General features: G+C 38.9%; 1 protein-coding gene, 1 non-coding gene and 1 pseudogene across 3 annotated transcripts in view; 1 reads left to right on the forward strand and 2 right to left on the reverse strand.

The window, feature by feature from the left end:
• The first annotated feature begins 3,634 nt into the window (after positions 1–3,634).
• On the forward strand, positions 3,635–3,741 carry LOC118913206 (U6 spliceosomal RNA). The gene has a single exon (XR_005025123.1). It is a non-coding gene; the product is annotated as a U6 spliceosomal RNA (small nuclear RNA).
• Positions 3,742–14,009: 10,268 nt separating this feature from the next.
• On the reverse strand, positions 14,010–17,328 carry LOC118913137 (NADH dehydrogenase [ubiquinone] 1 beta subcomplex subunit 11, mitochondrial-like; annotated as a pseudogene).
• EMCN (endomucin) overlaps positions 16,608–22,976 on the reverse strand; it is a 104,292-nt gene continuing 97,923 nt past the window's right edge. For both annotated transcript variants that reach the window (XM_036886903.2, XM_036886902.2), the window contains one exon: positions 16,608–21,728. The gene's annotated coding sequence lies outside the window, so the exon portion shown is untranslated. The remainder of the gene's footprint in view (positions 21,729–22,976) is intronic.

Raw genomic sequence — 22,976 nt, forward strand, 5'->3', positions numbered from 1 at the left:
AATACCAGAAACACCTGATATTAGAGAAGACCAATGAAGAACAGGCCCAAAATGTAAGTGCACAGGTAAGGTTTTATACCTCAAAACACTGCAACATTATCTTGTTTAAAGTGTGCTGATATTCAGGTGATCCAGGCTTACATTTGGTCAAGAAATTAAACATTACCCAGAAATCAAATCCATGTTAAAAAAAAGTTCTTTCAAATTACTCATCCTTATTGTCTTCCTCCTCATTATCAAAACACATCCCTAAAACCAATGATATTCAAAATATCTAGTCAGAGGTGTAGTGTGAGTGTCTTGCCTAAGGGTTTCAGCCCTGGGCAAGTTCACTATGGATTTGGGGAGACCGAGAAATGACAATGGAACGTTCTTGGGGTAAAAGGGTTTATACCTGGCTTTACTTTCCCAGCGTCAGTTGAGCACTTGAATCACATCTGCATCCAACAGTCTGCAGGTCTATAATCCTCCTTCATCTCTGCCTCCTCCAAGAGCACTCAGTCAGTAATAGCTCATTGAGTACGGGGTGAAAGCAGTAGCTTAGCAGTAGGCCAATTACATCATCAAGTAGTTTAGGTTCAGGTGAGGATCCTGGCCATAGGAACTTCCATTTTCCCCGCAGTGAAGCATTGATTTGTAAGAACAGATGGACTCACTTTTGCCAGGCATTAATCCTGTAGGTGTGGGATCCCAGAGCTATCTAAGGTCCAGTGGAGGGACAAGGATGGCTGAGGTTGAGGGACACATGGGGAAGGAGTGGGCACAGCATAGCAGCTATCAATCAATGGTATATTGAAACATTTCAATATTTTAACAGCTTATCAGACAAGTGTTAAACTTGCTTAAAAAATATTGGTGGTACTAGAATCATAGTGCTTAGACATTCTTCCAGCTGTTGGGAAGGGAACTCAGGCTTGCCAATTAATCTTGAATGTAAATATGAGTAGTTCTAACCCTGGCTGTCACTGGGAAAATCCAGGAGGGAAAAATTAATATTTCTTGTATCCCTGTACATTATAATTGCATTCAATGATGTCCATAACCCTGTAGGAAAATGTATCAGTTACTTAGTGTTATATAACAGAGTATCACAGGCTGAGTGGTTTAAATAACAGAAATTTATTTTCTCACAATCTGAAGGCAGGAAACACAAGGTCAAGGTGTCAGCTGGGCTGGTTTCATTCTGAGGCCTCTCTCCTTGGCTTGTAGATGGTGGTCTTCTCCTTGTGTTTTCACATGGACTTCCCTCTGTTTGTGTATGTGTGCATGTGTATACGTCCTAAACTCTTCTTATAAGAATGCCAGTAAAGAGGAAAAGAAGAAGGAGGAGGCAGGGAGAGGATTAAAGATGGCAGCGTGAGAGGTGAGACAGAGGCTTCCTCCTAAAATCGCATATAATACGAAAATATAATTAATACAACTAATCCTGAAAGAGCAACAGGAGAGAGGACTGCACCAAACTGTGTACACCTGGAGAAAAGAATAAACCTCACGGAACAGGGTAATGTACCAAAGCCATAGCCTGGAAGGACCCAAGCCCTTTCCCCACCCCAGTTCACTGGTGGGAAGAAGAGAAATGGAACGGGGAAGGTGTGGAGGCCTGTGACTGCTAAATACCCAACTCTGGAGATCTGTTCTGGGAGGACAAACCCACATTTCATGGTGCTTGCATGGTACTGTCATAATTAGGGGGTTGGAAAGCTAAGATAGGCAGAATTCTTGGAGACACTGAGATTCCAGCCTCTTGTGGAAAGCAGGGATCCATATCCAGCTGCTCTGGAACAAAATAAAGGTGGGAAGTCTGAAAGACTTCCTAACAGCAAGAGGGCTGCTAAAGGAGCAAGGATTGCACAGAGCTTACTGCTCAGGAGGAAAGACAAGTAGACAAAATTGCCAGGTGCACTCTGCCCAACAGGTTGGGAGCTTTCACGATTTCCAGGTGCCCCAGCACTCTGGCTGGCTACACAGATCCAAGGACCCCCCTCCATGATAGGCAGCCTACTGCGCCTTTCTCCCACCCAGCCCCACCAGACTCACAAACTGGCAAACCCTACCCTGGTGTTAGGCGAGCCAGAGGGAAGACCTTCCTACAGCAACTACAAATGCAAAGCATAGAGGCTTATACATGTGTACTCAGCCCACTGGCTCAGGCAGTGGAGACAGGCACAGCAGCCAGGAAGCAGGAAACAGCTCTTTCCTTCCCCCAGGCAGCAATACCACTCTCCTGCAACCCTTGACATTGCTTCAGGGACTGAGCAGCCCCAGAGAGTAGAGCTTTTGGACACAGGAGGGTGCCATATACATATATGAAATGCCAAAGGAACCTGGTTCAAAGTAAAGTTATGAATACAACTCCTGAGAAAGATTTAAATGACATCAACCTCATGAATCTTCCTGAAAGGGATTTCAAAATAAAATCATTAATATGTTCATGGAGTTACAGAAAAATATTCAAGAACTCATGAATGAATTCTGGTCAGAGATTCAATCCTTGAAGAGCACAATGGAGGGTATTAAAAGCAGATTATATATGGTGGAGGAGATGATAAATGAAATAGAAATTAGAGAAGAGGACTATGAAGAAGCTGAGGCACAGAGAGAAAAAAGGATCTCTAAGAATGAAAGAATATTGAGAGAACTGTGTGACCAATCTGAATGGAACAATATTCATATTATAGGGGTACCAGAAGTAGAAGAAGAGAGAAAAAGGGATAGAAAGTGTCTTTGAAGAGGTAATTGCTGGAAACTTCCCCAATCTGGGGAAGGAGATAGTCTCTGAGGCCATGGAGATCCACAGATCTCCCAACACAAGAGACTCAAGAAAGACAACACCAAGACATATAGTAATTAAAATGGTAAAGATCAAGGATAAGGACAGACTATTAAAAGCAGCCAGAGAGAGAAATAAGATCACATACAAAAGAAATCCCATCAGGTTATCATCAGACTTCTCAGAAGAAATCTTACAGGCCAGAAGGGAGTGACATGATGTATTTAATGCAATGAAGCAGAAGAGCCTCAAACCAAGATTACTTTATCCGGCAAGATTATTATTTAAATTTGAAGGAGGGATTAAATAATTTTCAGATAAGCAAAAGCTGAGAGAATTTACCTCCCACAAACTGTCTCTACAGTATATTTTGGAGGGACTGCTATAGATGGAAGTGTTCCTAAGGTTTAATAGCTGTCACCAGAGGTAATAAAACCACAGTAAAGAAAGTGAAACAGCTAATTACTAAGCAAATGCAAAATTAAATTAACTATCCACAAAGTCAATCAAGGAACAGACAAAGAGTATGGTATATGATGCCTGATATATAAAGAATGGAGGAGGAAGTAAAAGGAGAAAAAAACAACCTTTAGATTGTGTTTTAATAGAATATTAAGTGAGTTAAATTAGACTCTTAGATAGTAAGGAAGTTAACCTTCAACCTTTGGTTACCATGAATCTAAAGCCTGCAATGGCAATAAGTACATACCTATTGATAATCACCCTAAATTTAAATGATATGAATGCACCAATCAAAAGACATAGAGTCAGTGAATGGATAAAAAAACAAGACCCATCTTTGTGCTGCCTACAAGAGACTCACTTTAAACCGAAGGACATACATAGACTAAAAGTGAAGGGATGGTGCTCACTTTGGCAGCACATATACTAAAATTGGAAGGATACAGAGAAGATTAGCATGGCCCCTGCACAAGGATGACATGCAAATTGGTGAAGCATTTCATATTTTTAAAAAAAGTGAAGGGATGGATAAAGATATTTCATGCAACTAATAAGGAGAAAAAAAGCAGGAGTTGCAGTACTTCTATCAGACAAAATAGACTTCAAAACAAAGAAAGTCACAATCGACAAAGAAGGACATTACATAATTATAAAAGGGTCAATCCAACAAGAAGGTATAACCATTATAAACATGTATGCTCCCAAAAGAAGCGCACATACATATGTGAAACAAATACTAATAGAATTAAAAGGGGAAATAGAATGCAATGCATTCATTCTAGGAGACTTCAACACTCCACTCACTCTGAAGGACAGATCAACCAGACAGAAAATAAGTAAGGAGACAGAGGCACTGAACAACACAGTAGAACAGATGGACCTAACAGACATCTACAGAACTCTACAACCAAAAGCAGCAGAATACACATTCGTCTCAAATGCACATGGAACATTTTCAAGAATAGATCATATACTAGGCCACAAAAAGAGCCTCAGTAAATTCTAAAAGATAGAAATTGTACCAACCAACTTCTCAGACCACAAAGGTATGAAACTAGATATAAATTAAGCAAAGAAAATGAAAAATCTCACAAACACATTGAGGCTTAAGAACATGCTCCTAAATGGCCAATGGATCAATGACCAAATAAAAATAGAGATCAAGCAATATATGGAGAAAAATGACAACAATAATTCAACACTGCAAAATCTGTGGGACACAGCGAAGGCTGTGCAAGGAGGAAAGAATATTTCAATACAGGTCTACCTCAGGAAAGAAGAAAAATTGCATATGAGCAGTCTAAACTCACAATTAATGAAACTAGAAAAAGAAGAACAAATGAGTCCCAAAGTCAGTAGAGGGAGGGACATAATAAAGATTAGAGCAGAAATAAATAAATTCAAGAAGAGAAGAATAAAACAATAGAAAGAATCAAGGAAAGCAAGAGCTGGTTTTCAATAAAGTAAACAAAAGAGATAAACCCCTAGCCAGAGTTACCAAGAAAAAAAGAGAGTCTACTCACATACACAGAATCAGAAATGAGAAAGGAAAAATCACTATGGACACCACAGGAAACCAAAGAATTATTAGAGAATACTATGAAAAATTATATGCAAACAAAGTGGATAACCTCAAAGAAATGGACAACTTTCTAGAAAAATACAACCTTCCAAGGCTGACCCAGAAAGAAACAGAAAATCTAAACAGACCAATTACCAGCAACAAAATTGAACTGGTAATAAAAAATGTACCTAAGAACAAATGCCTGGACCAGATGGCTTCACTGCTGAATTTTATCAAACATTTAGTGAAGATGTAATACCCACCCTCCTTAAAGTTTTCCAAAGAGTAGAAGAAAAGGGAATATTTCCAAACTCATTCTATGAGACCAGCATCACCTTAATACCAAAACCAGGCAAAGACACCACAAAAAAAGAAAATTACAGACCAATATCCCTGATGAACAGAGATGCAAAAATACTCAACAAAATATTAGCAAACCAAATTCAAAGATACATCAAAAAGCTCATCCATCATGATCACATAGGATTTATGCCAGGGAAGCAAGGATGGTACAACATTTGAAAATCCATCAACATCATCCACCACATCAATAAAAAGAAGGACAAAACCCACATAATCATTTCCATAGATGCTGAAAAAGCATTTGACAAAATTCAACATCCATTCATGATAAAAACTCACAACAAAATGGGTATAGAGGGCAAGTACCTCAACATAATAAAGGCCATATATGACAAACCCACAGCCAACATTATACTTAACAGAGAGAAGCTGAAAGCTTTTCCTTTAAGATTGGAAACAAGACAAGGATGCCCACTCTCCCCACTTCTATTCAACATAGTACTGGAGGTCCTAGACAAGGCAACCAGACAACACAAAGAAATAAAAGGCATCCAGATTAGCAAGGAAGAAGTTAAACTGTCCCTGTTTCCAGATGATGTAATATTGTACATAAAAAACCCTAAAGAATCCACTCCCAAACTACTAGATCTAATATCTGAATTCAGCAAATGAATTAATTCTAGGAGACATCAACACTCCACTTTTGAGGGATATTAAATTAGTATGCAGAAATCTATGGCATTCCTATACACTACCAATGAAATAGCAGAAAGGGAAATCGGGAAAACAATTCCATTCACAGTTGCATCAAAAAGAATAAAATACCTAGAAATAAGCCTAACCAAGGAAGTGAAAGACCTATACTCTGACAACTACAAGACACTCATGAGAGAAATTAAAGAAGATACCAATAAATGGAAACACATCCTGTGCTCATGGATAGGAAGAATTAATATTGTCAAAATGGCCATCCTGAGAAGTATTGAGAAAGATGGCGGCATGAGAGGAGAGACAGAGGCTTCCTCCTAAAACTGGATACAATTAGAAAATTTAATTGGCGCAACTAATCCTGAGAGAGCAACAGGAAAGAGGATGGTGTCAGACTGTACACACCTGGAGAAAAGAGCAGACCTCAGCGACCCGTACCAGAGCTGTGGCTCCGTGGGACCCGAGCCCCTCCCCCACCTCAGCTCACAGGTGGGAGGAAGAGAAACAGAGCAGGGAGGGAGTGAAAGGCTTGGGACTGCTGAATACCTAGCTCCGGAGATCTGCGCTGGGAGCACAAACATACATTTCATGATGCTATCATGAGACTTGCATTACTACCGGTTTGGAAAGTTAATACAGGCAGAGTTCCTGGGGAGACTGGGATTCTGGCTGCTTGTGGAAAGCAGGGATCCATATCTGGCTGCTCTGGGACAAAAACTTATACCTGTGTGCCCGGCCCACTGGCTCAGGCAGTGGAGAAAGGCACAGGAGCCAGGAGGGGGTGAACAGCTCTTTCCTACCCCCAGGCACCAGTACCGCTCCCCTGTGATGCCTGACATTGCTTCAGGGGCTCAGCAGCTCCAGAATAAAGTTTCTGGACACTAGAGGGCACCATATACAAACATGAAACGCCAAAGGAACCTTGTCCAGAGTAAAATTGTTAATACAACTCCCGAGAAAGATTTAAATGATATGAACCTTGTGACTCTTCCTGAAAGGGAGTTCAAAATAAAAATACTCAACATCCTAATGGAGGTACAGAAAGACATCCAAGAACTCAGGAATGAATTCAGGTCAGAGATCCAATCGTTAAAGAACATGAAGGAGGGTATTAAAAGCAGGTTGGATACGGTGGAGGAGACAATGAATGAAATAGAAACTAGAGAAGAGGAATACAAAGAAGCTGAGGCACAGAGAGAAAAAAGGATCTCTAAAAATGAAAGAATATTGAGAGAACTGTGTGACCAATCCAAGCGGAACAATATTCGCATTATAGGGATAACAGAAGAAGGATGAGAAAAAGGGATAGAAAGTGTCTGAGGAGATAGTTGCTGAAAACTTCCCCAATCTGGGAAAGGAGATAGTCTCTCAGGCCATGGAGATCCACAGATCCCCCTTCACAAGGGACCTAAGGCAGACAACACCAAGACACATAGTAATTAAAATGGGAAAGATCAAGGATAAGAACAGACTGTTAAAAGCAGCCAGAGGCAGAAATAAGATCACATACAAAGGAAAGCCCATCAGGCTAACATCAGACTTCTCAGCAGAAACCTTACAGGCCAGAAAGGAGTGGCATGATGTATTTAATGCCATGAAGCAGAAGGGCATGGAACCAAGATTACTTTATCCGGTGAGATTCTCATTTAAATTTGAAGGGGGATTAAACAATTTCCAGATAAGCAAAAGCTGAGAGAGTTTACCTCCCACAAACCATCTCTGCAGTCTTTTTTGGAGGGACTGCTATAGATGGAAGTGTTCCTAGAGTTGGATAGCTGTCACCAGAGGTAGTAAAATCATGGTAGGGAGGGTGGAGCAGCTGATTGCAAGGGAAATGCGAAATTATATTGACTATCCCCAAAGCCAATCAAGGGATAGAGAAAAAGTATAGAATCTGATACCCAATATATAAAGAATGAAGGAGGAAGAAAAAGGGAGAGAAATAGAAAAGAACCTTTAGATTGTGTTTGTAACAGCATACTAAGTGAGTTAAGTTAGACTCTTACATAGTAAGGAAAGTAACCTGGAACCTTTGCTAACCACGAATCTAAAGCCTGAAATGGCAATAAGTACATACCTATCGATAATCACCCTAAATGTAAATGGACTGAATGCACCAATCAAAAGACACAGAATCACTGAATGGATAAAAAAACAAGACCCATCAATATGCTGCTTACAAGAGACTCACCTCAAACCCAAGACATGCACAGTCTAAAAGTCTGGGCTGAAAAGCAGGTGTTGCAGTACTAGTATCAGACAAAATATACTTCAAAACAAAGAAAGTAACAAGAGATAAAGAAGGACATTACATAAGGATAAAGGACTCAGTCCAACAAGAGGATATAACCATTATAAATATATATGCACCCAACACAGGAGCACCAGCATATGTGAAACAAATACTAACAGAACTAAAGGAGGAAATAGACTGCAATGCATTCAATTTAGGAGACTTCAACACACCATTCACTCCAAAGGACAGATCCACCAGACAGAAAATAAGTAAGGACACAGAGGCACTGAACAACACACTAGAACAGATGGACCTAATAGACATCTATAGAACTCTACACCCAAAAACAACAGGATACACATTATTCTCAAGTGCACATGGAACATTCTCCAGAATAGACCACACACCTGGCCACAAAAAGAGCCTCAGTAAATTCAAAAAGATTGAAATTCTACCAACTGACTTTTCAGAGCCCAAAGATATAAAACCAGAAATAAATTGTACAAAGAAAGCAAAATGGCTCACAAACACATGGAGGCTTAACAACACGCGTCTAAATAGTCAATGGATCAATGACCAAATTAAAATGGAGATACAGCAATATATGGAAATAAATGACAACAACAACAGAAAACCCCAACTTCTGTGGGACGCAGCGAAAGCAGTCTTAAGAGGAAAGTATATTGCAATTCAGGCATATTTAAAGAAGGAAGAAAAAACCGAAATGAATAGTCTAACATCACATTTATCACAATTGGAAAAAGAAGAACAAATGAGGCCTAAAGTCAGCAGAAGGAGGGACATAATAAAGATCAGAGAAGAAATAAACAAAATTGAGAAGAATAAAACAATAGAAAAAATCAATGAAACCAACAGCTGGTTCTTTGAGAAACTAAATAAAATAGATAAGCCTCTAGACAGACTTATTAAGAGAAAAAGAGAATCAACACACATCAACAGAATCAGAAGTGAGAAAGGAAACATCACGACAGACCCAACAGAAATAAAAGAATTATTAGAGACTACTATGAAAACCTATATGCTAAGAAGCTGGAAAACCTAGAAGAAATGGACAACTTCTTAGAAAAATACAACCTTCCAAGACTGACCAAGGAAGAAACACAAAATCTAAACAAACCAATTACCAGCAAAGAAATTGAAGTGGTAATCAAAAAACTACCCAAGAACAAAACCCCTGGGCCAGATGGATTTACCTCGGAATTTTGCAGACATACAGAGAAGATATAATACCCATTCTCCTTAAAGTTTTCCAAAAAATAGAAGAGGAGGGAATACTCCCAAACTCATTCTATGAAGCCAACATCACCCTAATACCAAAACCAGGCAAAGACCCCATTAAAAAAGAAAATTACAGACTAATATCCCTGATGAACGTAGATGCAAAAATACTCAATAAAATATTAGCAAACCGAATTCAAAAATATATCAAAAGAATCATACACCAAGACCAAGTGGGATTCATCCCAGGGATGCAAGGATGGTACAACATTAAAAAATCCATCAACATCATCCACCACATCAACAAAAAGAAAGACAAAAACCACATGATCATCTCCATAGATGCTGAAAAAGCATTCGACAAAATTCAACATCCATTCATGATAAAAACTCTCAGCAAAATGGGTATAGAGGGCAAGTACCTCAACATAATAAAGGCTATATATGATAAACCCACAGCCAACATCATACTGAACAGCGAGAAGCTGAAAGCTTTTCCTCTGAGATCAGGAACAAGACAGGGATGCCCACTCTCCCCACTGTTACTTAAAATCGTACTGGAGGTCCTAGCCATGGCAATTAGACAAAACAAAGAAATACAAGGAATCCAGATTGGTAAAGAAGAAGTTAAACTGTCACTATGTGCAGATGACATGATATTGTACATAAAAAACGCTAAAGACTCCACCCCAAAACTACTAGAACTGATATCAGAATACAGCAAAGTTGCAGGATACAAAATTAACACACAGAAATCTGTGGCTTTCCTATACACTAACAAAGAGCCAATAGAAAGAGAAATCAGGAAAACAATTCCATTCACAACTGCATCAAAAAGAGTAAAATACCTAGGAATAAACCTAACCAAAGAAGTGAAAGACCTATACCCTGAAAACTATAAGACACTCTTAAGAGAAGTTAAAGAGGACTCTAACAAATGGAAACTCATCCCATGCTCTTGGCTAGGGAGAATTAATATAGTCAAAATGGCCATCCTGCCCAAAGTAATATACAGATTTGATGCAATACCTATCAAATTACAAACAACATTCTTCAATTAACTGGAACAAATAGTTCAAAAATTCATATGGAAACACCAAAGGCCCCGAATAGCCAAAGCAATCCTGAGAAGGAAGAATAAAGTGGGGGGGATCTCACTCCCCAACTTCAAGCTCTAGTACAAAGCCATAGTAATCAAGACAATTTGGTACTGGCACAAGAGTAGAGCCACAGACCAGTGGGACAGATTAGAGACTCCAGACATTAACCCAAACATATATGGTCAATTAATATTTGATAAAGGAGCCATGGACATACAATGGGGAAATGACAGTCTCTTCAACAGATGGTGCTGGCAGAACTGGACTGCTACATGTAAGAGAATGAAACTGGATCACTGTCTATCCCCATACACAAAAGTAAATTCAAAATGGATCAAAGACCTGAATGTAAGTCATGAAACCATTAAACTCTTAGGAAAAAACATAGGCGAAAATCTCTTGGATGTGAACATTAGTGACTTCTTCGTGAATATATCTCCCCAGGCAAGGAAAACAAAAGCAAAAATGAACAAGTGGGACTATATTAAGCTGAAAAGCTTCTGTACAGCAAAGGACACCATAAATAGAACAAACAGGTACCCTACAGTATGGGAGAATATATTCATAAATGACAGATCCAATAAAGGCTTGACATCCAAAATATATAAAGAGCTCACGCTCCTCAACAAACAAAAAGCAAATAATCCAATTAAAAAATGGGCAGAGGAGCTGAACAGACAGTTCTCCAAAGAAGAAATACAGATGGCCAACAGACACATGAAAAGATGCTCCACATCGCTAGTTATCAGAGAAATGCAAATTAAAACCACAATGAGATATCACCTCACACTAGTAAGGATGGCCACCATCCAAAAGACAAACAACAACAAATGTTGGCAAAGTTGCAGAGAAAGGGGAACCCTCCTACACTGCTGGTGGGAATGTAAGTTAGTTCAACCATTGTGGAAAGCAGTATGGAGGTTCCTCAAAATGCTCAAAATAGACTTACCATTTGACCCAGGAATTCCACTTCTAGGAATTTACCCTAAGAATGCAGCATTCCAGTTTGAAAAAGACAGATGCACCTTTATGTTTATCGCAGCACTATTTACAATAGCCAAGATATGGAAGCAACCTAAGTGTCCATCCATAGATGAATGGATACAGAAGAGGTGGTACATATACACAATGGAATATTATTCAGCCATAAGAAGAAAACAAATCCTACCATTTGCAACAACATGGATGGGGCTAGAGGGTATTATGCTCAGTGAAATAAGCCAAGTGGAGAAAGACAAATACCAAAGGATTTCACTCATATGTGGAGTATAAGAACAAAAGAAAAACTGGAGTTACAAAACAGCAGCAGAATCTTAGAACCCAAGAATGGACTGACAGTTACCAAAGGGAAAGGGACTGGGGAGAATGGGAGGGTAGGGAGGGATAAGGGTGGGGAAGAAGAAAGGGGGTATTATGATTAGCATATGTAATGTGGGGGGTGGGGGAAAGGGGAGGGCTTTGCAACACAGAGAAGACAAGTAGTGATTCTACAACATCTTACTATGCTGATGGACAGTGACTGTAATGGGGTTTGTGGGGGGGACTTGGGATAGGGGAGAGCCTAGTAAACATAATGTTGTTCAAAAAAATAAAAATAAAGAAATTTAAAAAAAAATGGCCATCCTGCCTAAAGTGATCAATGGATTCAATGCAATTTCTATCAAAATACCAACAACATTCTACAACAAACTAGAGAAAATCATTCTAAAATTCACATGGAGCTACAAAAGACCTCGAATAGCCAAAGCAATCCTGAGAAGGAAGAATAAAGTGGGGGGATTATTCTCCCCAACTTGAAGCTCTACTACAAAGCCACAGTAATCAAGAGAATTTGGTACTGGCACAAGAACAGACCCATAGAACAATGGAACAGACTAGAGAGACCTGATATAAACCCAACCATATATGGTCAATTAATATATGATAAAGGAGCCATGGACCTACAATGGGGAAATGACAGCCTCTTCAATAGCTGGTGTTGGCAAAACTGGACAGCTACATGAAAGAGAATGAAACTGGACTATTGTTTAACCCCATACACAAAAGTAAACTTGAAATGGATCAAAGACCTGAATGTAAGTCATGAAACCATTGGAAGACAACATCGCAAAAATCTCTTAAATATAAACATGGACAACTTTTTCCTGAACCCATCTCCTCAGGCAAGGGAAACAAAATTAAAAATGAACAAATGGGACTACATCAAACTAAAAAGCTTCTGCACAGCAAAGGACACAATCAGGAGAGCAAAAAGGCATCCTACAGTATGGGAGAATATATTTGTGAATGACATATCCAACAAGGGGTTAGCATCCAAAATACATAAAGAACTCACACAGCTCAACACCCAAAAAGTAGATAGCCTGATTAAAAAATGGGCAGAGGATATGAAGAGACAGTTCCCCAAAGAAGAAATTCAGGTGGCCAACAGACACATGAAAAGATGCTCCGCATCACTAATCATCAGGGAAATGCAAATTAAAACCACAATGAGATATCATCTCACACCAGTAAGGATGGCCAGCATTGAAAAGACTAAGAACAACAAATGCTGGAGAGGATATGGAGAAAGAGGAATCCTCCTACACTGGTGGTGGTAATGTATGCTAGTTCAACTGTTGTGGAAAGCAATATGGAGGTTCCTCAAAAACTGAAAAGAGAAATACCATTTGACCCGGGAATCCCACTTCTTGGAATTTAGTCAAAGAATACAACTTCTCAGATTAAAAAAGACATATTCACCCCTATGTTTATCACAGCATTATTTACAATAGCCAAGATATGGAAGCAACCTAAGTGTCCATCAGTAGATGAATGGATAAAGAAGAGGTGGTACATATACACAATGGAATATTATTCATCCATAAGAAGAAAACAAATCCTACCATTTGCAACAAAATGGATGGAGCTGGAGGACATTATGCTTTGTGAAATAAGCCAGGTGAAGAAAGACAAGTGCCAAATGTTTTCACTCATTTGTGGAGAATAACAATGAAGCAAAACTGAAGGAACAAAATAGCAGCAGACTCAGAGACTCCAAGAAGGGACTAATGTTTACCAAAGGGGAGGGTTTTGGGAGGGTGGGTGAGGAGGGAGGGAGAAGGGGATTGAGGGGTATTATGTTTAGTACACATCGTGTGGGGGATCACGGGGAGAACAGTGTAGCACAGAGAAGGCACACAGTGGATCTGTGGCACCTTGCTGCACTGATGGACAGTGACTGCATTGGGTTATGGGTGGGGACTTGATAATATGGGTAAATGTAGTATCCACATTGTTTTTCATGTGAATCCTTCATTAGAGTGTATATCAGTAATACCTTAATAAAAAATTAAAGAAAAAAAAAGAACACCAGTCATATTGGATTAAGGTCTGCCTTAGTGACCTCTCATCTAACCTTAATTGTCACTTTAAAGACCCTCTTCCCAAAAACCATCACATTCTGAGGAACTAGGGGTTGGAAATTCAGTATATGAGTTTTGGTGGGGACACAATTGAGCTTATAAAGAAAGTTAGTTACATAACTCTGCCTTTTAAAAGGTTGTCCTGCCAATGGGTTTCAGCCCCAGGCAAGTTCACTATGGATTCAGTGTGACCAAAGGAAATGACAGTAAAACATTCTTGGGGTGAAAGGGTTATAACCAACTTTATTTCCACAGTGGCATGTCAATCACTGAAATCCCATTTACTCAGAGTGAGTCTGCAGCAAGCTAATCTCTGCCTCTGGGCCTCTCTGCGCGCACAGCCATCCCACACAGCCTTTCTCTGGGCCTCTCTGTCCCACACAGCTGTCTTCTGGGCCCCTGTCCTCGGCGCTGCCACCACTCCAGCCTCTGCTCTGCTCTCCTGCAGCCTTGCAGCCGTGCCACCGTGTCACCCAGACAACTCGGATGAGCTCTTTCTATAGAGTCAATAGCAAAGTATTGCCCACACATGTGTAGTGAGCTAGCCAACCAAGGCCAGGTGAGAATCCTGGCCACAGGAACTTTTATTTTAGCCACAAAGGTTTATAGAATAATTATGAGTTAGTTTTATTAAGGTATATTTCACATATAAAAAATCTACTTTAAGTGTACAGCTTGAGATTAGGCAAATATGTACACCCACATAACCAACAGCATAATCAAACTTCAGAACTTTCTATCAGCCCCCAAATTCTCTTGCACTTCCTTTTTGGCATTCCCCTTTCATCCCTGGCTCAAGACAGCCACTGGTCTCATTTCTTTTCTACTGTTTCATGTAAATGGAGTCATAGTGTACCCTCCATTATGGCTGGCTTCTTTGTGTGGCATAATGCATGATATTTTTGAAATTCATCCATTTTGTTGGGTGTATCAGTGGCTTGTTCCATTTCATTGCTTAGTGGTCTTGCATTATATGACTGTACCACACTTTGGTTATTATTTACAGCATTTTACTATCATGAATACAGTTAATAAAAACATTTGGTTGTAGGTCTTTCTATAGCCAGGACATGTGTTTTCACTTCTTTTGGGTAAATACCTAAGTAGAAATGTTGTGTCATATGAGAAACATGCATTTACCTTTTTAAACATTTTTTTCAAGAAGAAGCTGCTGAATTGTTTTCCAAATGCTTGTATCATTTTACATTCCCTCTAGCAATGTATGAGAATTCTAGTTTTTCCATGTTCCTATCAACACTTGGAATTATTAGCCTTTATGACTTTTAACTATTCCTGTGGATATGTGGTGGTAACTCATTATAGTTTTAAATTGGTATTTGCCTGATGACTAGATCATTTTATCTTTTCATGTGCATTAGAAAATAATGTTTTCTTTTGTGAATTGTCTTTTCAATATTTTTCCTGTTTTTTAGTGGACTGACTTTATTTTCAGTTTTATTTTTTATTTTAGTTCCCTACATGTCCTAGATACAAGCCATTTGTCAGACATATTTAATGTAAATATTTTCTTCTATTCTTTGGCTTGCATTTTAGTTTATTAATATTCATTAGAAGAGCAGAAATTTTAGTTTTGATAAGTTTCAACTTATTTTGTCTTTAGTCGTGGTCTTTTGTGTTCTATTTAGGAAATCTTAACTGGCTCTAAAAAAGGCGAATGTTATAGATCTGGATTTAATATTTAAGTCTGTGACACATTTTGATTTGTTTTGTGTGTGGTGTAAGTGTGGAGGTTAGTTTTTTCTGCACATGAGTATCTTACTGTTCAGAGCCATTTGTTGATAACTGTCTACTCCCTGTTGAATAGCACCTTTGTCAAAAATAAGTTGGCTATATGCATGTGTATATAGGGAAAAAGCATACATTTATTGATTTCTGATATATTTATTTTGTCCCACTGATTAAATTCTATTCTGAAGTCAATATACACTTTTTGATTACTACAGCTTTATAGTAAGTCTTCCAAGTTAAGCAGTGTGAGCCCTCCAGCTTTATGCTTTAAAAAATGTTTTAACTCTTCCATTTTATTTCCATATAAACATTTCAATCACTTTATCAGTTTATACAAAGGGGAAAACTGTATTTGGACTAGAATTGCAATAAATATTTAGATCAGCATAAGTAGAACTTACAATATTAAATTTTTTAATCCATGATCTGATAGTTCTTTCTCTCAGAAGTTTGACAGTTTTAAAGTGTACAAGGAGGGCACACACATTTTGTAACATTTATCCCTAGGAATTATGCTTGTTGGCATTGTTGTAAATGGTACAGTTTTTCAATTTCCATTATTTTTGTTACTAAACAAAAGAAATCAGTTGATTATGAATATTATATTATTTTATATATGGATTTTATATGACCTTATAGTCTGCAACCATAACAAGTTCACATATTAATTCTAGTAGGATTTTTTTTGGTAGGTTTCATAAGATTTATGCATGATTCTGTCATCTTCCTTTCCAATTTATATGCCATTTATATTTTTCTTACACTTTTACATTGGCTAGAACTCCTCTGCTCCAAACACACACGACTCCAAACGTGACAACATTGATAGAAGTTGTAAGAATGACTATGTTTACTTTGCTTCTAGTTTTAGAGAAGAGCACTGAATTTTTCACCATATATGTAAGAGTTAGCTGTAAGTTTTTCATCACTGTAGCTTATCACATTGAGGAACTTCCCTTTTAATCCTAGTTTGATGAAAGATTTTATTACTAATTCATACTGAATTTTGTCGGATGCTTTTTTGTATTTATTGAGATAAGCCTATGGGTTTTCTCCTTTGTTCTTTTATTTATTTTTTGACTTTCAGTCCTTTTAATTAGGTGCTTTGAGGAGAGGACAGAACAGCAGGCAGGGTGTGGAGAAGATGGTGCTTCTTGAGCTCCACTCAGAAACTGGTCAGTCTTCATCCAGCTAGAGTCAAAGCAGTTGGATTTCATGATGGGGAGACCGCTGGCCTCTCGGTATTTCACAAGCCTCTCAGCTTCCCTGCGGGCCCACTCGTGCATCCTGTAGTCAGGCAGATAAGCCACAAAGGTGCTGCCAAGGACCAAGACGATGGAGACACCAAAGAAGAAGGCACCCCCGCATGTTTCAGAGGTCCACAACAGGGTCCTTGTCATAACCGTGGGAGTCTGGATTCTTCTCGTACAGGTTCTCATCCTCCAGATCTGGGTCTTCCTGCCAGCATATAGTCGGTCCCCGTGTCCGCTTTTCTGCCACAGCGGATGGGTGATCACAGCCCTGGAGGAGCTGGATTCCCAGTGAACATACGCAGCCAGGAGCCTTCGCTTTGCTGCTGCTGCCAAAAGACAGCGAGTGCACAAACCTAACGTCGCGGCCGCCACGACCGTTTGTTCTGCAGGATTTCGGGGGCGAGGACAGAAATGCGACTGTGCGCAGCTGCATTTGGCCCGGGTGCGATCTTTGTCACTAAATATGTCCCGAGTCTGGATTTTGTTTCCGGATGAAGTGAGGCGCTGCATAGCCCTCCATAGCCTCATGAAAGCAAACATTTTCTTGGCGTCCGGATCAGGCTATGGAATTTCTGACTCTCCTTTATTCTTTTAATATGTTGAATTACAATGACTGATTTTCAAATGTTAGACAACTTGGATTCTTGGGATTAGTTTCACTTATATTGTTGAATTTTATTTGCCATAATTAATGGTGTTGGTAGGTGCATGAGGGCTACTAGACTATATGATTGTTTCTTTTTTTTTTTCTTTTTCTTTCTTGTAATGTCTTTGGCTGGTCTTGCTGCCAGGATAATACGAGCCTTATGGAATTACTTGTGAGGTATTCATCCTCTGGCATTTCTGAGTCCATTTTTTTGAACTAATTTATCTCATGATTATGGTTCACAATTTACTTCTCTGGGGGCATCTATGCCATTTTAGATTGGAGGAGGAATATTTGGAACTTGTGTGCTGATTTGTTGTTTTGCTGTATTTTGTTGTCTCTATAAAAGATTTTTCAGACTTTGTTCTGGGAGGCCTTTGAGTATGTTGTGGATTAGTGGCTTCGTTGTTTTAGGGCTTACCTTTAGACTGTATTAGGATGTATCTAGAGTCATCTTTACTCTAGAGGGTATTTCAGCACAACTATTAAGGTATGACTATCCGGGGAACATTAATCAAGGTGACCAGTGAGAATTTTCCAACATGGTTGGTCAGACCTCGAGTGTCTTTCTGCCCTGTACGACATCCAGGAATTTTCAACATATAGCTGCTCAGGAATTCTTTGTTTGGTTTCAGGGAGTTTTGCCTCACGTGTTTGCACAGATTAATATTCCATTATCAAAAGATACAGAGTCACTTACATGCAGATTTTTTGAGGTCTTTATGTAGGTCCCTCTTCTCTGGTACTCTGCCCCACAACTTCCAAGTCCCTTAGTCACCTTGCAATTTATGTCTCCTCAACTCAGTATGACTATCAGGTTCTATTTAGGGGTCCTCCTCCTCTATGCAGCTGGTCTGAAATGTGTCAAACTGGAGACTTTCATAGGGCTCATAATTTTGTTTTTCTCTTTTCATGGTTCACAGTCCAGCTCTGCCTTTTGTCCGCAGTCTGAAACAGTTGTTCAGTTTCTAAATTGTTTACAGTGGGATGATAAATATGGTTCCTCTTAACTGTGGCCAGGAGCATAATGCTTTTTACCCTTTTTTATAGATAAGTAAACAGACTAGAAAGACCAAGTACTATAGTGATGAAGAACAGGGACTTGACATTTAGGTTGGAATCCAGTTTTCTGCTATTTGTACAATCTTGAGTAAATTATTTAACTTTATGTCTTGGTTTCCATGTCTTTAAAATGAATATGCTTATAATGATGATGATAGCAAAAATAATAAAAATAATAATATTAGAAATTATCTCTTACCATTATTGTGATGATAACTGAAATGATGAATATGAAATTTTTTATCACAGTGCCTGGCACACAGTGAGTCTTGGGTATGGTGTCATCTGACTAATGACATTGCCCATGATCACTTTGGTAGAATTCTGACTTCAAGTTCAGGAACTGAATACTGATGGGTAAGATAGATGTTTTTCCATTATTTATCAAAACTGTTTTTCATTTAATAAGTATTCAGAACAGGACACAGGTATATTCAGTCCCAGAGGACAAATCCCCTTGAAGCAAGGACAAAGTATACTCATTTAATGTAATGGAATATGAGAAGTCTTATTTGTGAGAAAATTTTTAAGGGAATATCTGTGGATAATCCATCACAAATTCTGTTCATGGAACCTGTTATTTAGTTAATCACAATGATGGATGTCTTTAATATTAGGCAATAATTAACAGTTTCATAATCTTGAGAGTATCATCACTCAAAACACAATTTTTAGAGGACATATCCAGTTTTCTTTTTAGAAGCCCATAAAATATCTTGATAATCACAAATAAGGCTCAATAGAGAAAAATGAGGGAAAGCTAGAATGTTCATTGTTGAAGGTTCATCGATGTCCAAATTTGGTCCTCATGAATGTAAGCAAGGCAGATAGACAAGAAATAAGACAGATTTGTCAAATATGTAATGGAATATTTCAGCTCAGCAAGGGGAATTTAGAAGTCTTTCTCTGCTGGCTGATCACAGCGAGTGTGTTAGCCAACAATATCCACTTATTCTCAGATGACAATGGTGCCAGTTAATTAGCTCTTGTTTATGTTATGACTATTGATAGACAAATTATATTCATATTGTCATGCAGAACAAACACACAGAAAGGTTTGCCTTTAATCTAAATGCAGTCTTTCCTTTGCTGCAGTGACATTTGAACTGTATGTCAGAATGAAAAGCTTACAAGAAGTCAGGCATAAAAAGTAGCTCATCAAAATCAGATAATTAAAAAAATCTGATTGGTGATATTTTTGGCTTGAAAACAAAATACCTTACATCAACAGAAGTTTTAAGTTGATTTATAAAAATGCAGACATTACCTCTGAGACTGATATTGAAAATGTCAGGAATATCTCTGCAAATTCCTCAATGTTTTTATCATTTTGACTTTTTAAAGATTGAATGCTATAGTTGTTAGACAACATATATTTTTATGTATAGTTCTTGAACTAGACTGAATTTAGTTTTTTCACAACCATTAAAAAGATTTCCTTCTTCCTGATCCTTGTAAACTCCCTTTCAACAATATTTACAAAAACTGAAGAACATGGTCTCTTTCGAACCCAAGATAACATATAACATACCACATGTTGTAATTGACATTGCAGGAGGGTTTGCATCTTTGCAGTACATTCTGTGTAACAAGGCTTCTGAGGAGGAGTTCAGTAAGACATTCTAGGGGTGTTGGAATATTTTCCTTAAGAAGACACATGCTCCATAGTTGGCATGCTCCAGCCACTGTTACAGCATTTAAAGACTTCTAAATTAGAGGTAAGCCTGGGCAAAGCACCCTTCAATGGCAAGTGTATGTATTGGAGAGCTGTGCCCTTTCTCTGCCCTACTGCTTTACTCTTTTCCCTATTTCCCATCTTTCATCTCAAAGAAACATAAAGAGATTCCAGTCAGAAATATGGACATGCTTGCTTGGTGTCCTTGTTTATAAATGATCCAGATATCGGGGAGCTAAAACCAAGATGATTATATATATAACCCTCAAAGCTGAATGCTTTCAAATACATTGCAACAAAGACATTAAAAAGTCAGTTTTAAATATACTGTTTCATCACCACTACATTATCCACACTAAGATAATTTAGCATTAAAATCAGCTTAGGTAATGATAAAAGTTAAAAAGCTGCCATCGGCAGCTTACTAGTTTGAGAATTTTCCACAGAACTTTAACGAACATGACCTTTTAATCACATGTATACACAGAGTGGTCAGGGTTGATCAGTCAGCTTTCCACAGAAGAATTTGCTTCTGATGGAGTGGCAGTTACAATCATATGGTATTTTTAGCAAAGTGATACACTGAAAAACAGTATCACAATTATGTATTTTTGAAGTGTTGGTTTCTACAAGCAGGAGACTTAACAATGATTGCTAGAACAGATCATTACATTTCTAAAAGAAATAAAAAACGCAGAGATTCCATCAACCAAATGGATTATGAAAATAATCTCAATTCCTTTACCTTCTTAATGAAAGCAGTACAGCATGTCATAAATGTCCTTACATCCTTGTCACATAGTGTGAATTACAAATAGAAAGACCAAAGAACTCATAAATTGACTTCCCTTTAAAAGGGTCTGATTCGTGAATCCTTTGTCTCTTTCTCAGTTACTACAGATGCCTTTCATTAGGGAGTTCTCATATTCTAAAAACCAACCCCAAAATATTCATAATTATGGGAAGACAAAACCATTGCCATTTTCACAGTCACATTGTGATATTTTTAGTGTGTTGAGTACAGTAATTATTTATTAAAAGTAACACTTGAAAATATGAATAAAATATCTTTATGTATAAAGTGGCATGGCATGACTGCTACCTAATATTTAATAATACACTTGCAAAATTTCCCTGCATTAACGTAGTGGAAAATAATAAATACAAACATTAGGCAATAAAAGAACACCAAGAAAATAGAAAAGTCCCCGTGGATAAAAACCATCAGCTCTGGAAACTTCAAACTCAAGGGAAAGTCATGTCATCAGTGAACCCACCTGCCTGGGCCATCAGGTTACCTGCTTAAAAATGCCCATTCTAAAATTTTCTCTCCTGGGAATGTTCCTATAACCTGTACTAATGTGCTTTTTTATGTTTCAAAGGACAGGAGAGGTCCAGGATTCTTTTTGATTCTATCAAATTATTGCATGTTATCTGGACATCACTTTACTGGGACAGGTGACTGGTGCAGACAGGCGAGCAGGATTGGAAGTCAGGATATATCCCACAGGGCTTTCTCTCTTTCTATCCCTGGAGCATAGAAGCTGAAGATTAAGCCTGTGGGCAGGAAAAAAAAGTTCAAATTCCAAGAAAGTGAAAAAGAAGCAGAGATGCTTGGGGGGACCACTTCTTGATAAAAAATATTAGTAACTAGCTTCATTTTTCCCACCCAGTAGTTACTTGAATGTCTCAAAAGCACTTCAAACTTAACCTATGTGACAGGAAAACCACTGTCTCACCCTCCCACCCCAAACCTGTTCCCTCTTACTCCATCATTCCAGTCTTGCTCATGCCCCCATGATTCATCCAGGCACCCACACTGGAGTATGGACATCTTCTAGATTCCTAATCCTCCTCCTTCCCACTGCTCATATTCAATCAGTCACCACCTCTGGAGAATTTTATCTTTCAGGCATTTCCTTACCCCATTCTGCCTCTTCTGCTCCATCTCTGCTATACCTGCTGACCTGGTAAAACCCTTGTCCTTTTCCTAGGGAATATTGCAACTGTCTTCTGACTTCTCTGCTTCCAGTCTTATTCTTCTGGGATTCATCTCCCACATTAGACTCTCTGTGGATGTGTCTCAAGCATGAATCTCATCACATTCCCCTTCAAGTTAAAGCCCTTTATTTTACTATTCTCTGTCACTAAGGAGACACCATTCGAGGTCTGTTGCTTAATTGTGACTATGTGAGTAATTAAGAAGTTTATCGGTAACTTTCATGCTTTGCTGTTTTGCACTTATCAGGGAGAAGAATGAACAGCCACTCTCTACTTCTTCATAGGAAGGAGAGCCAGGGCTTTGCTTTATTTCTTTAGGGTTGTTTTATTTGAGGTGCAGAAACAACTTTCTATGTTGGTCCAAAAAGGAGCAGGAGATGGAAGCTTCTGTGCTTCAAGTGGGACAGGGTGGTGACCTGCCTGGCAGGGCTTAGATACATTCTGCCGATGGCGGTGCTGGCAGTTTGCTAGAGTCTGAGAAGAGGATGGCATGGTGGGAGAGGGGTGGGCAGGAGTACGCCATGGAAAGCCACACTCTGCTCCTTTATGGTATGCCTGGTGGGGGCAGGGCCTTTGGTAAGGATGGCTGCACTGCTGCCTTGCCTGGGGCAGGGCTGGACAATGGCTGCCAGGCTTGGACGGCAGTTTGAATTGCAGAGAATGGCCGTAGGATCCATGTCATCTTAGTCTGTGGAAAGGACTGTGGAGTGGGGTGTTTCAGATGTCCTCCCAGAGCATCTGTGGCTGACAGATGGTCTAGCCACACGCCAGAGCATGATGTAGCTCTAGAAGGAGCATAATGAT

The sequence above is a fragment of the Manis pentadactyla genome, chromosome 5, assembly GCF_030020395.1.
Source record: "Manis pentadactyla isolate mManPen7 chromosome 5, mManPen7.hap1, whole genome shotgun sequence".
Lineage (NCBI taxonomy): Eukaryota > Metazoa > Chordata > Mammalia > Pholidota > Manidae > Manis > Manis pentadactyla.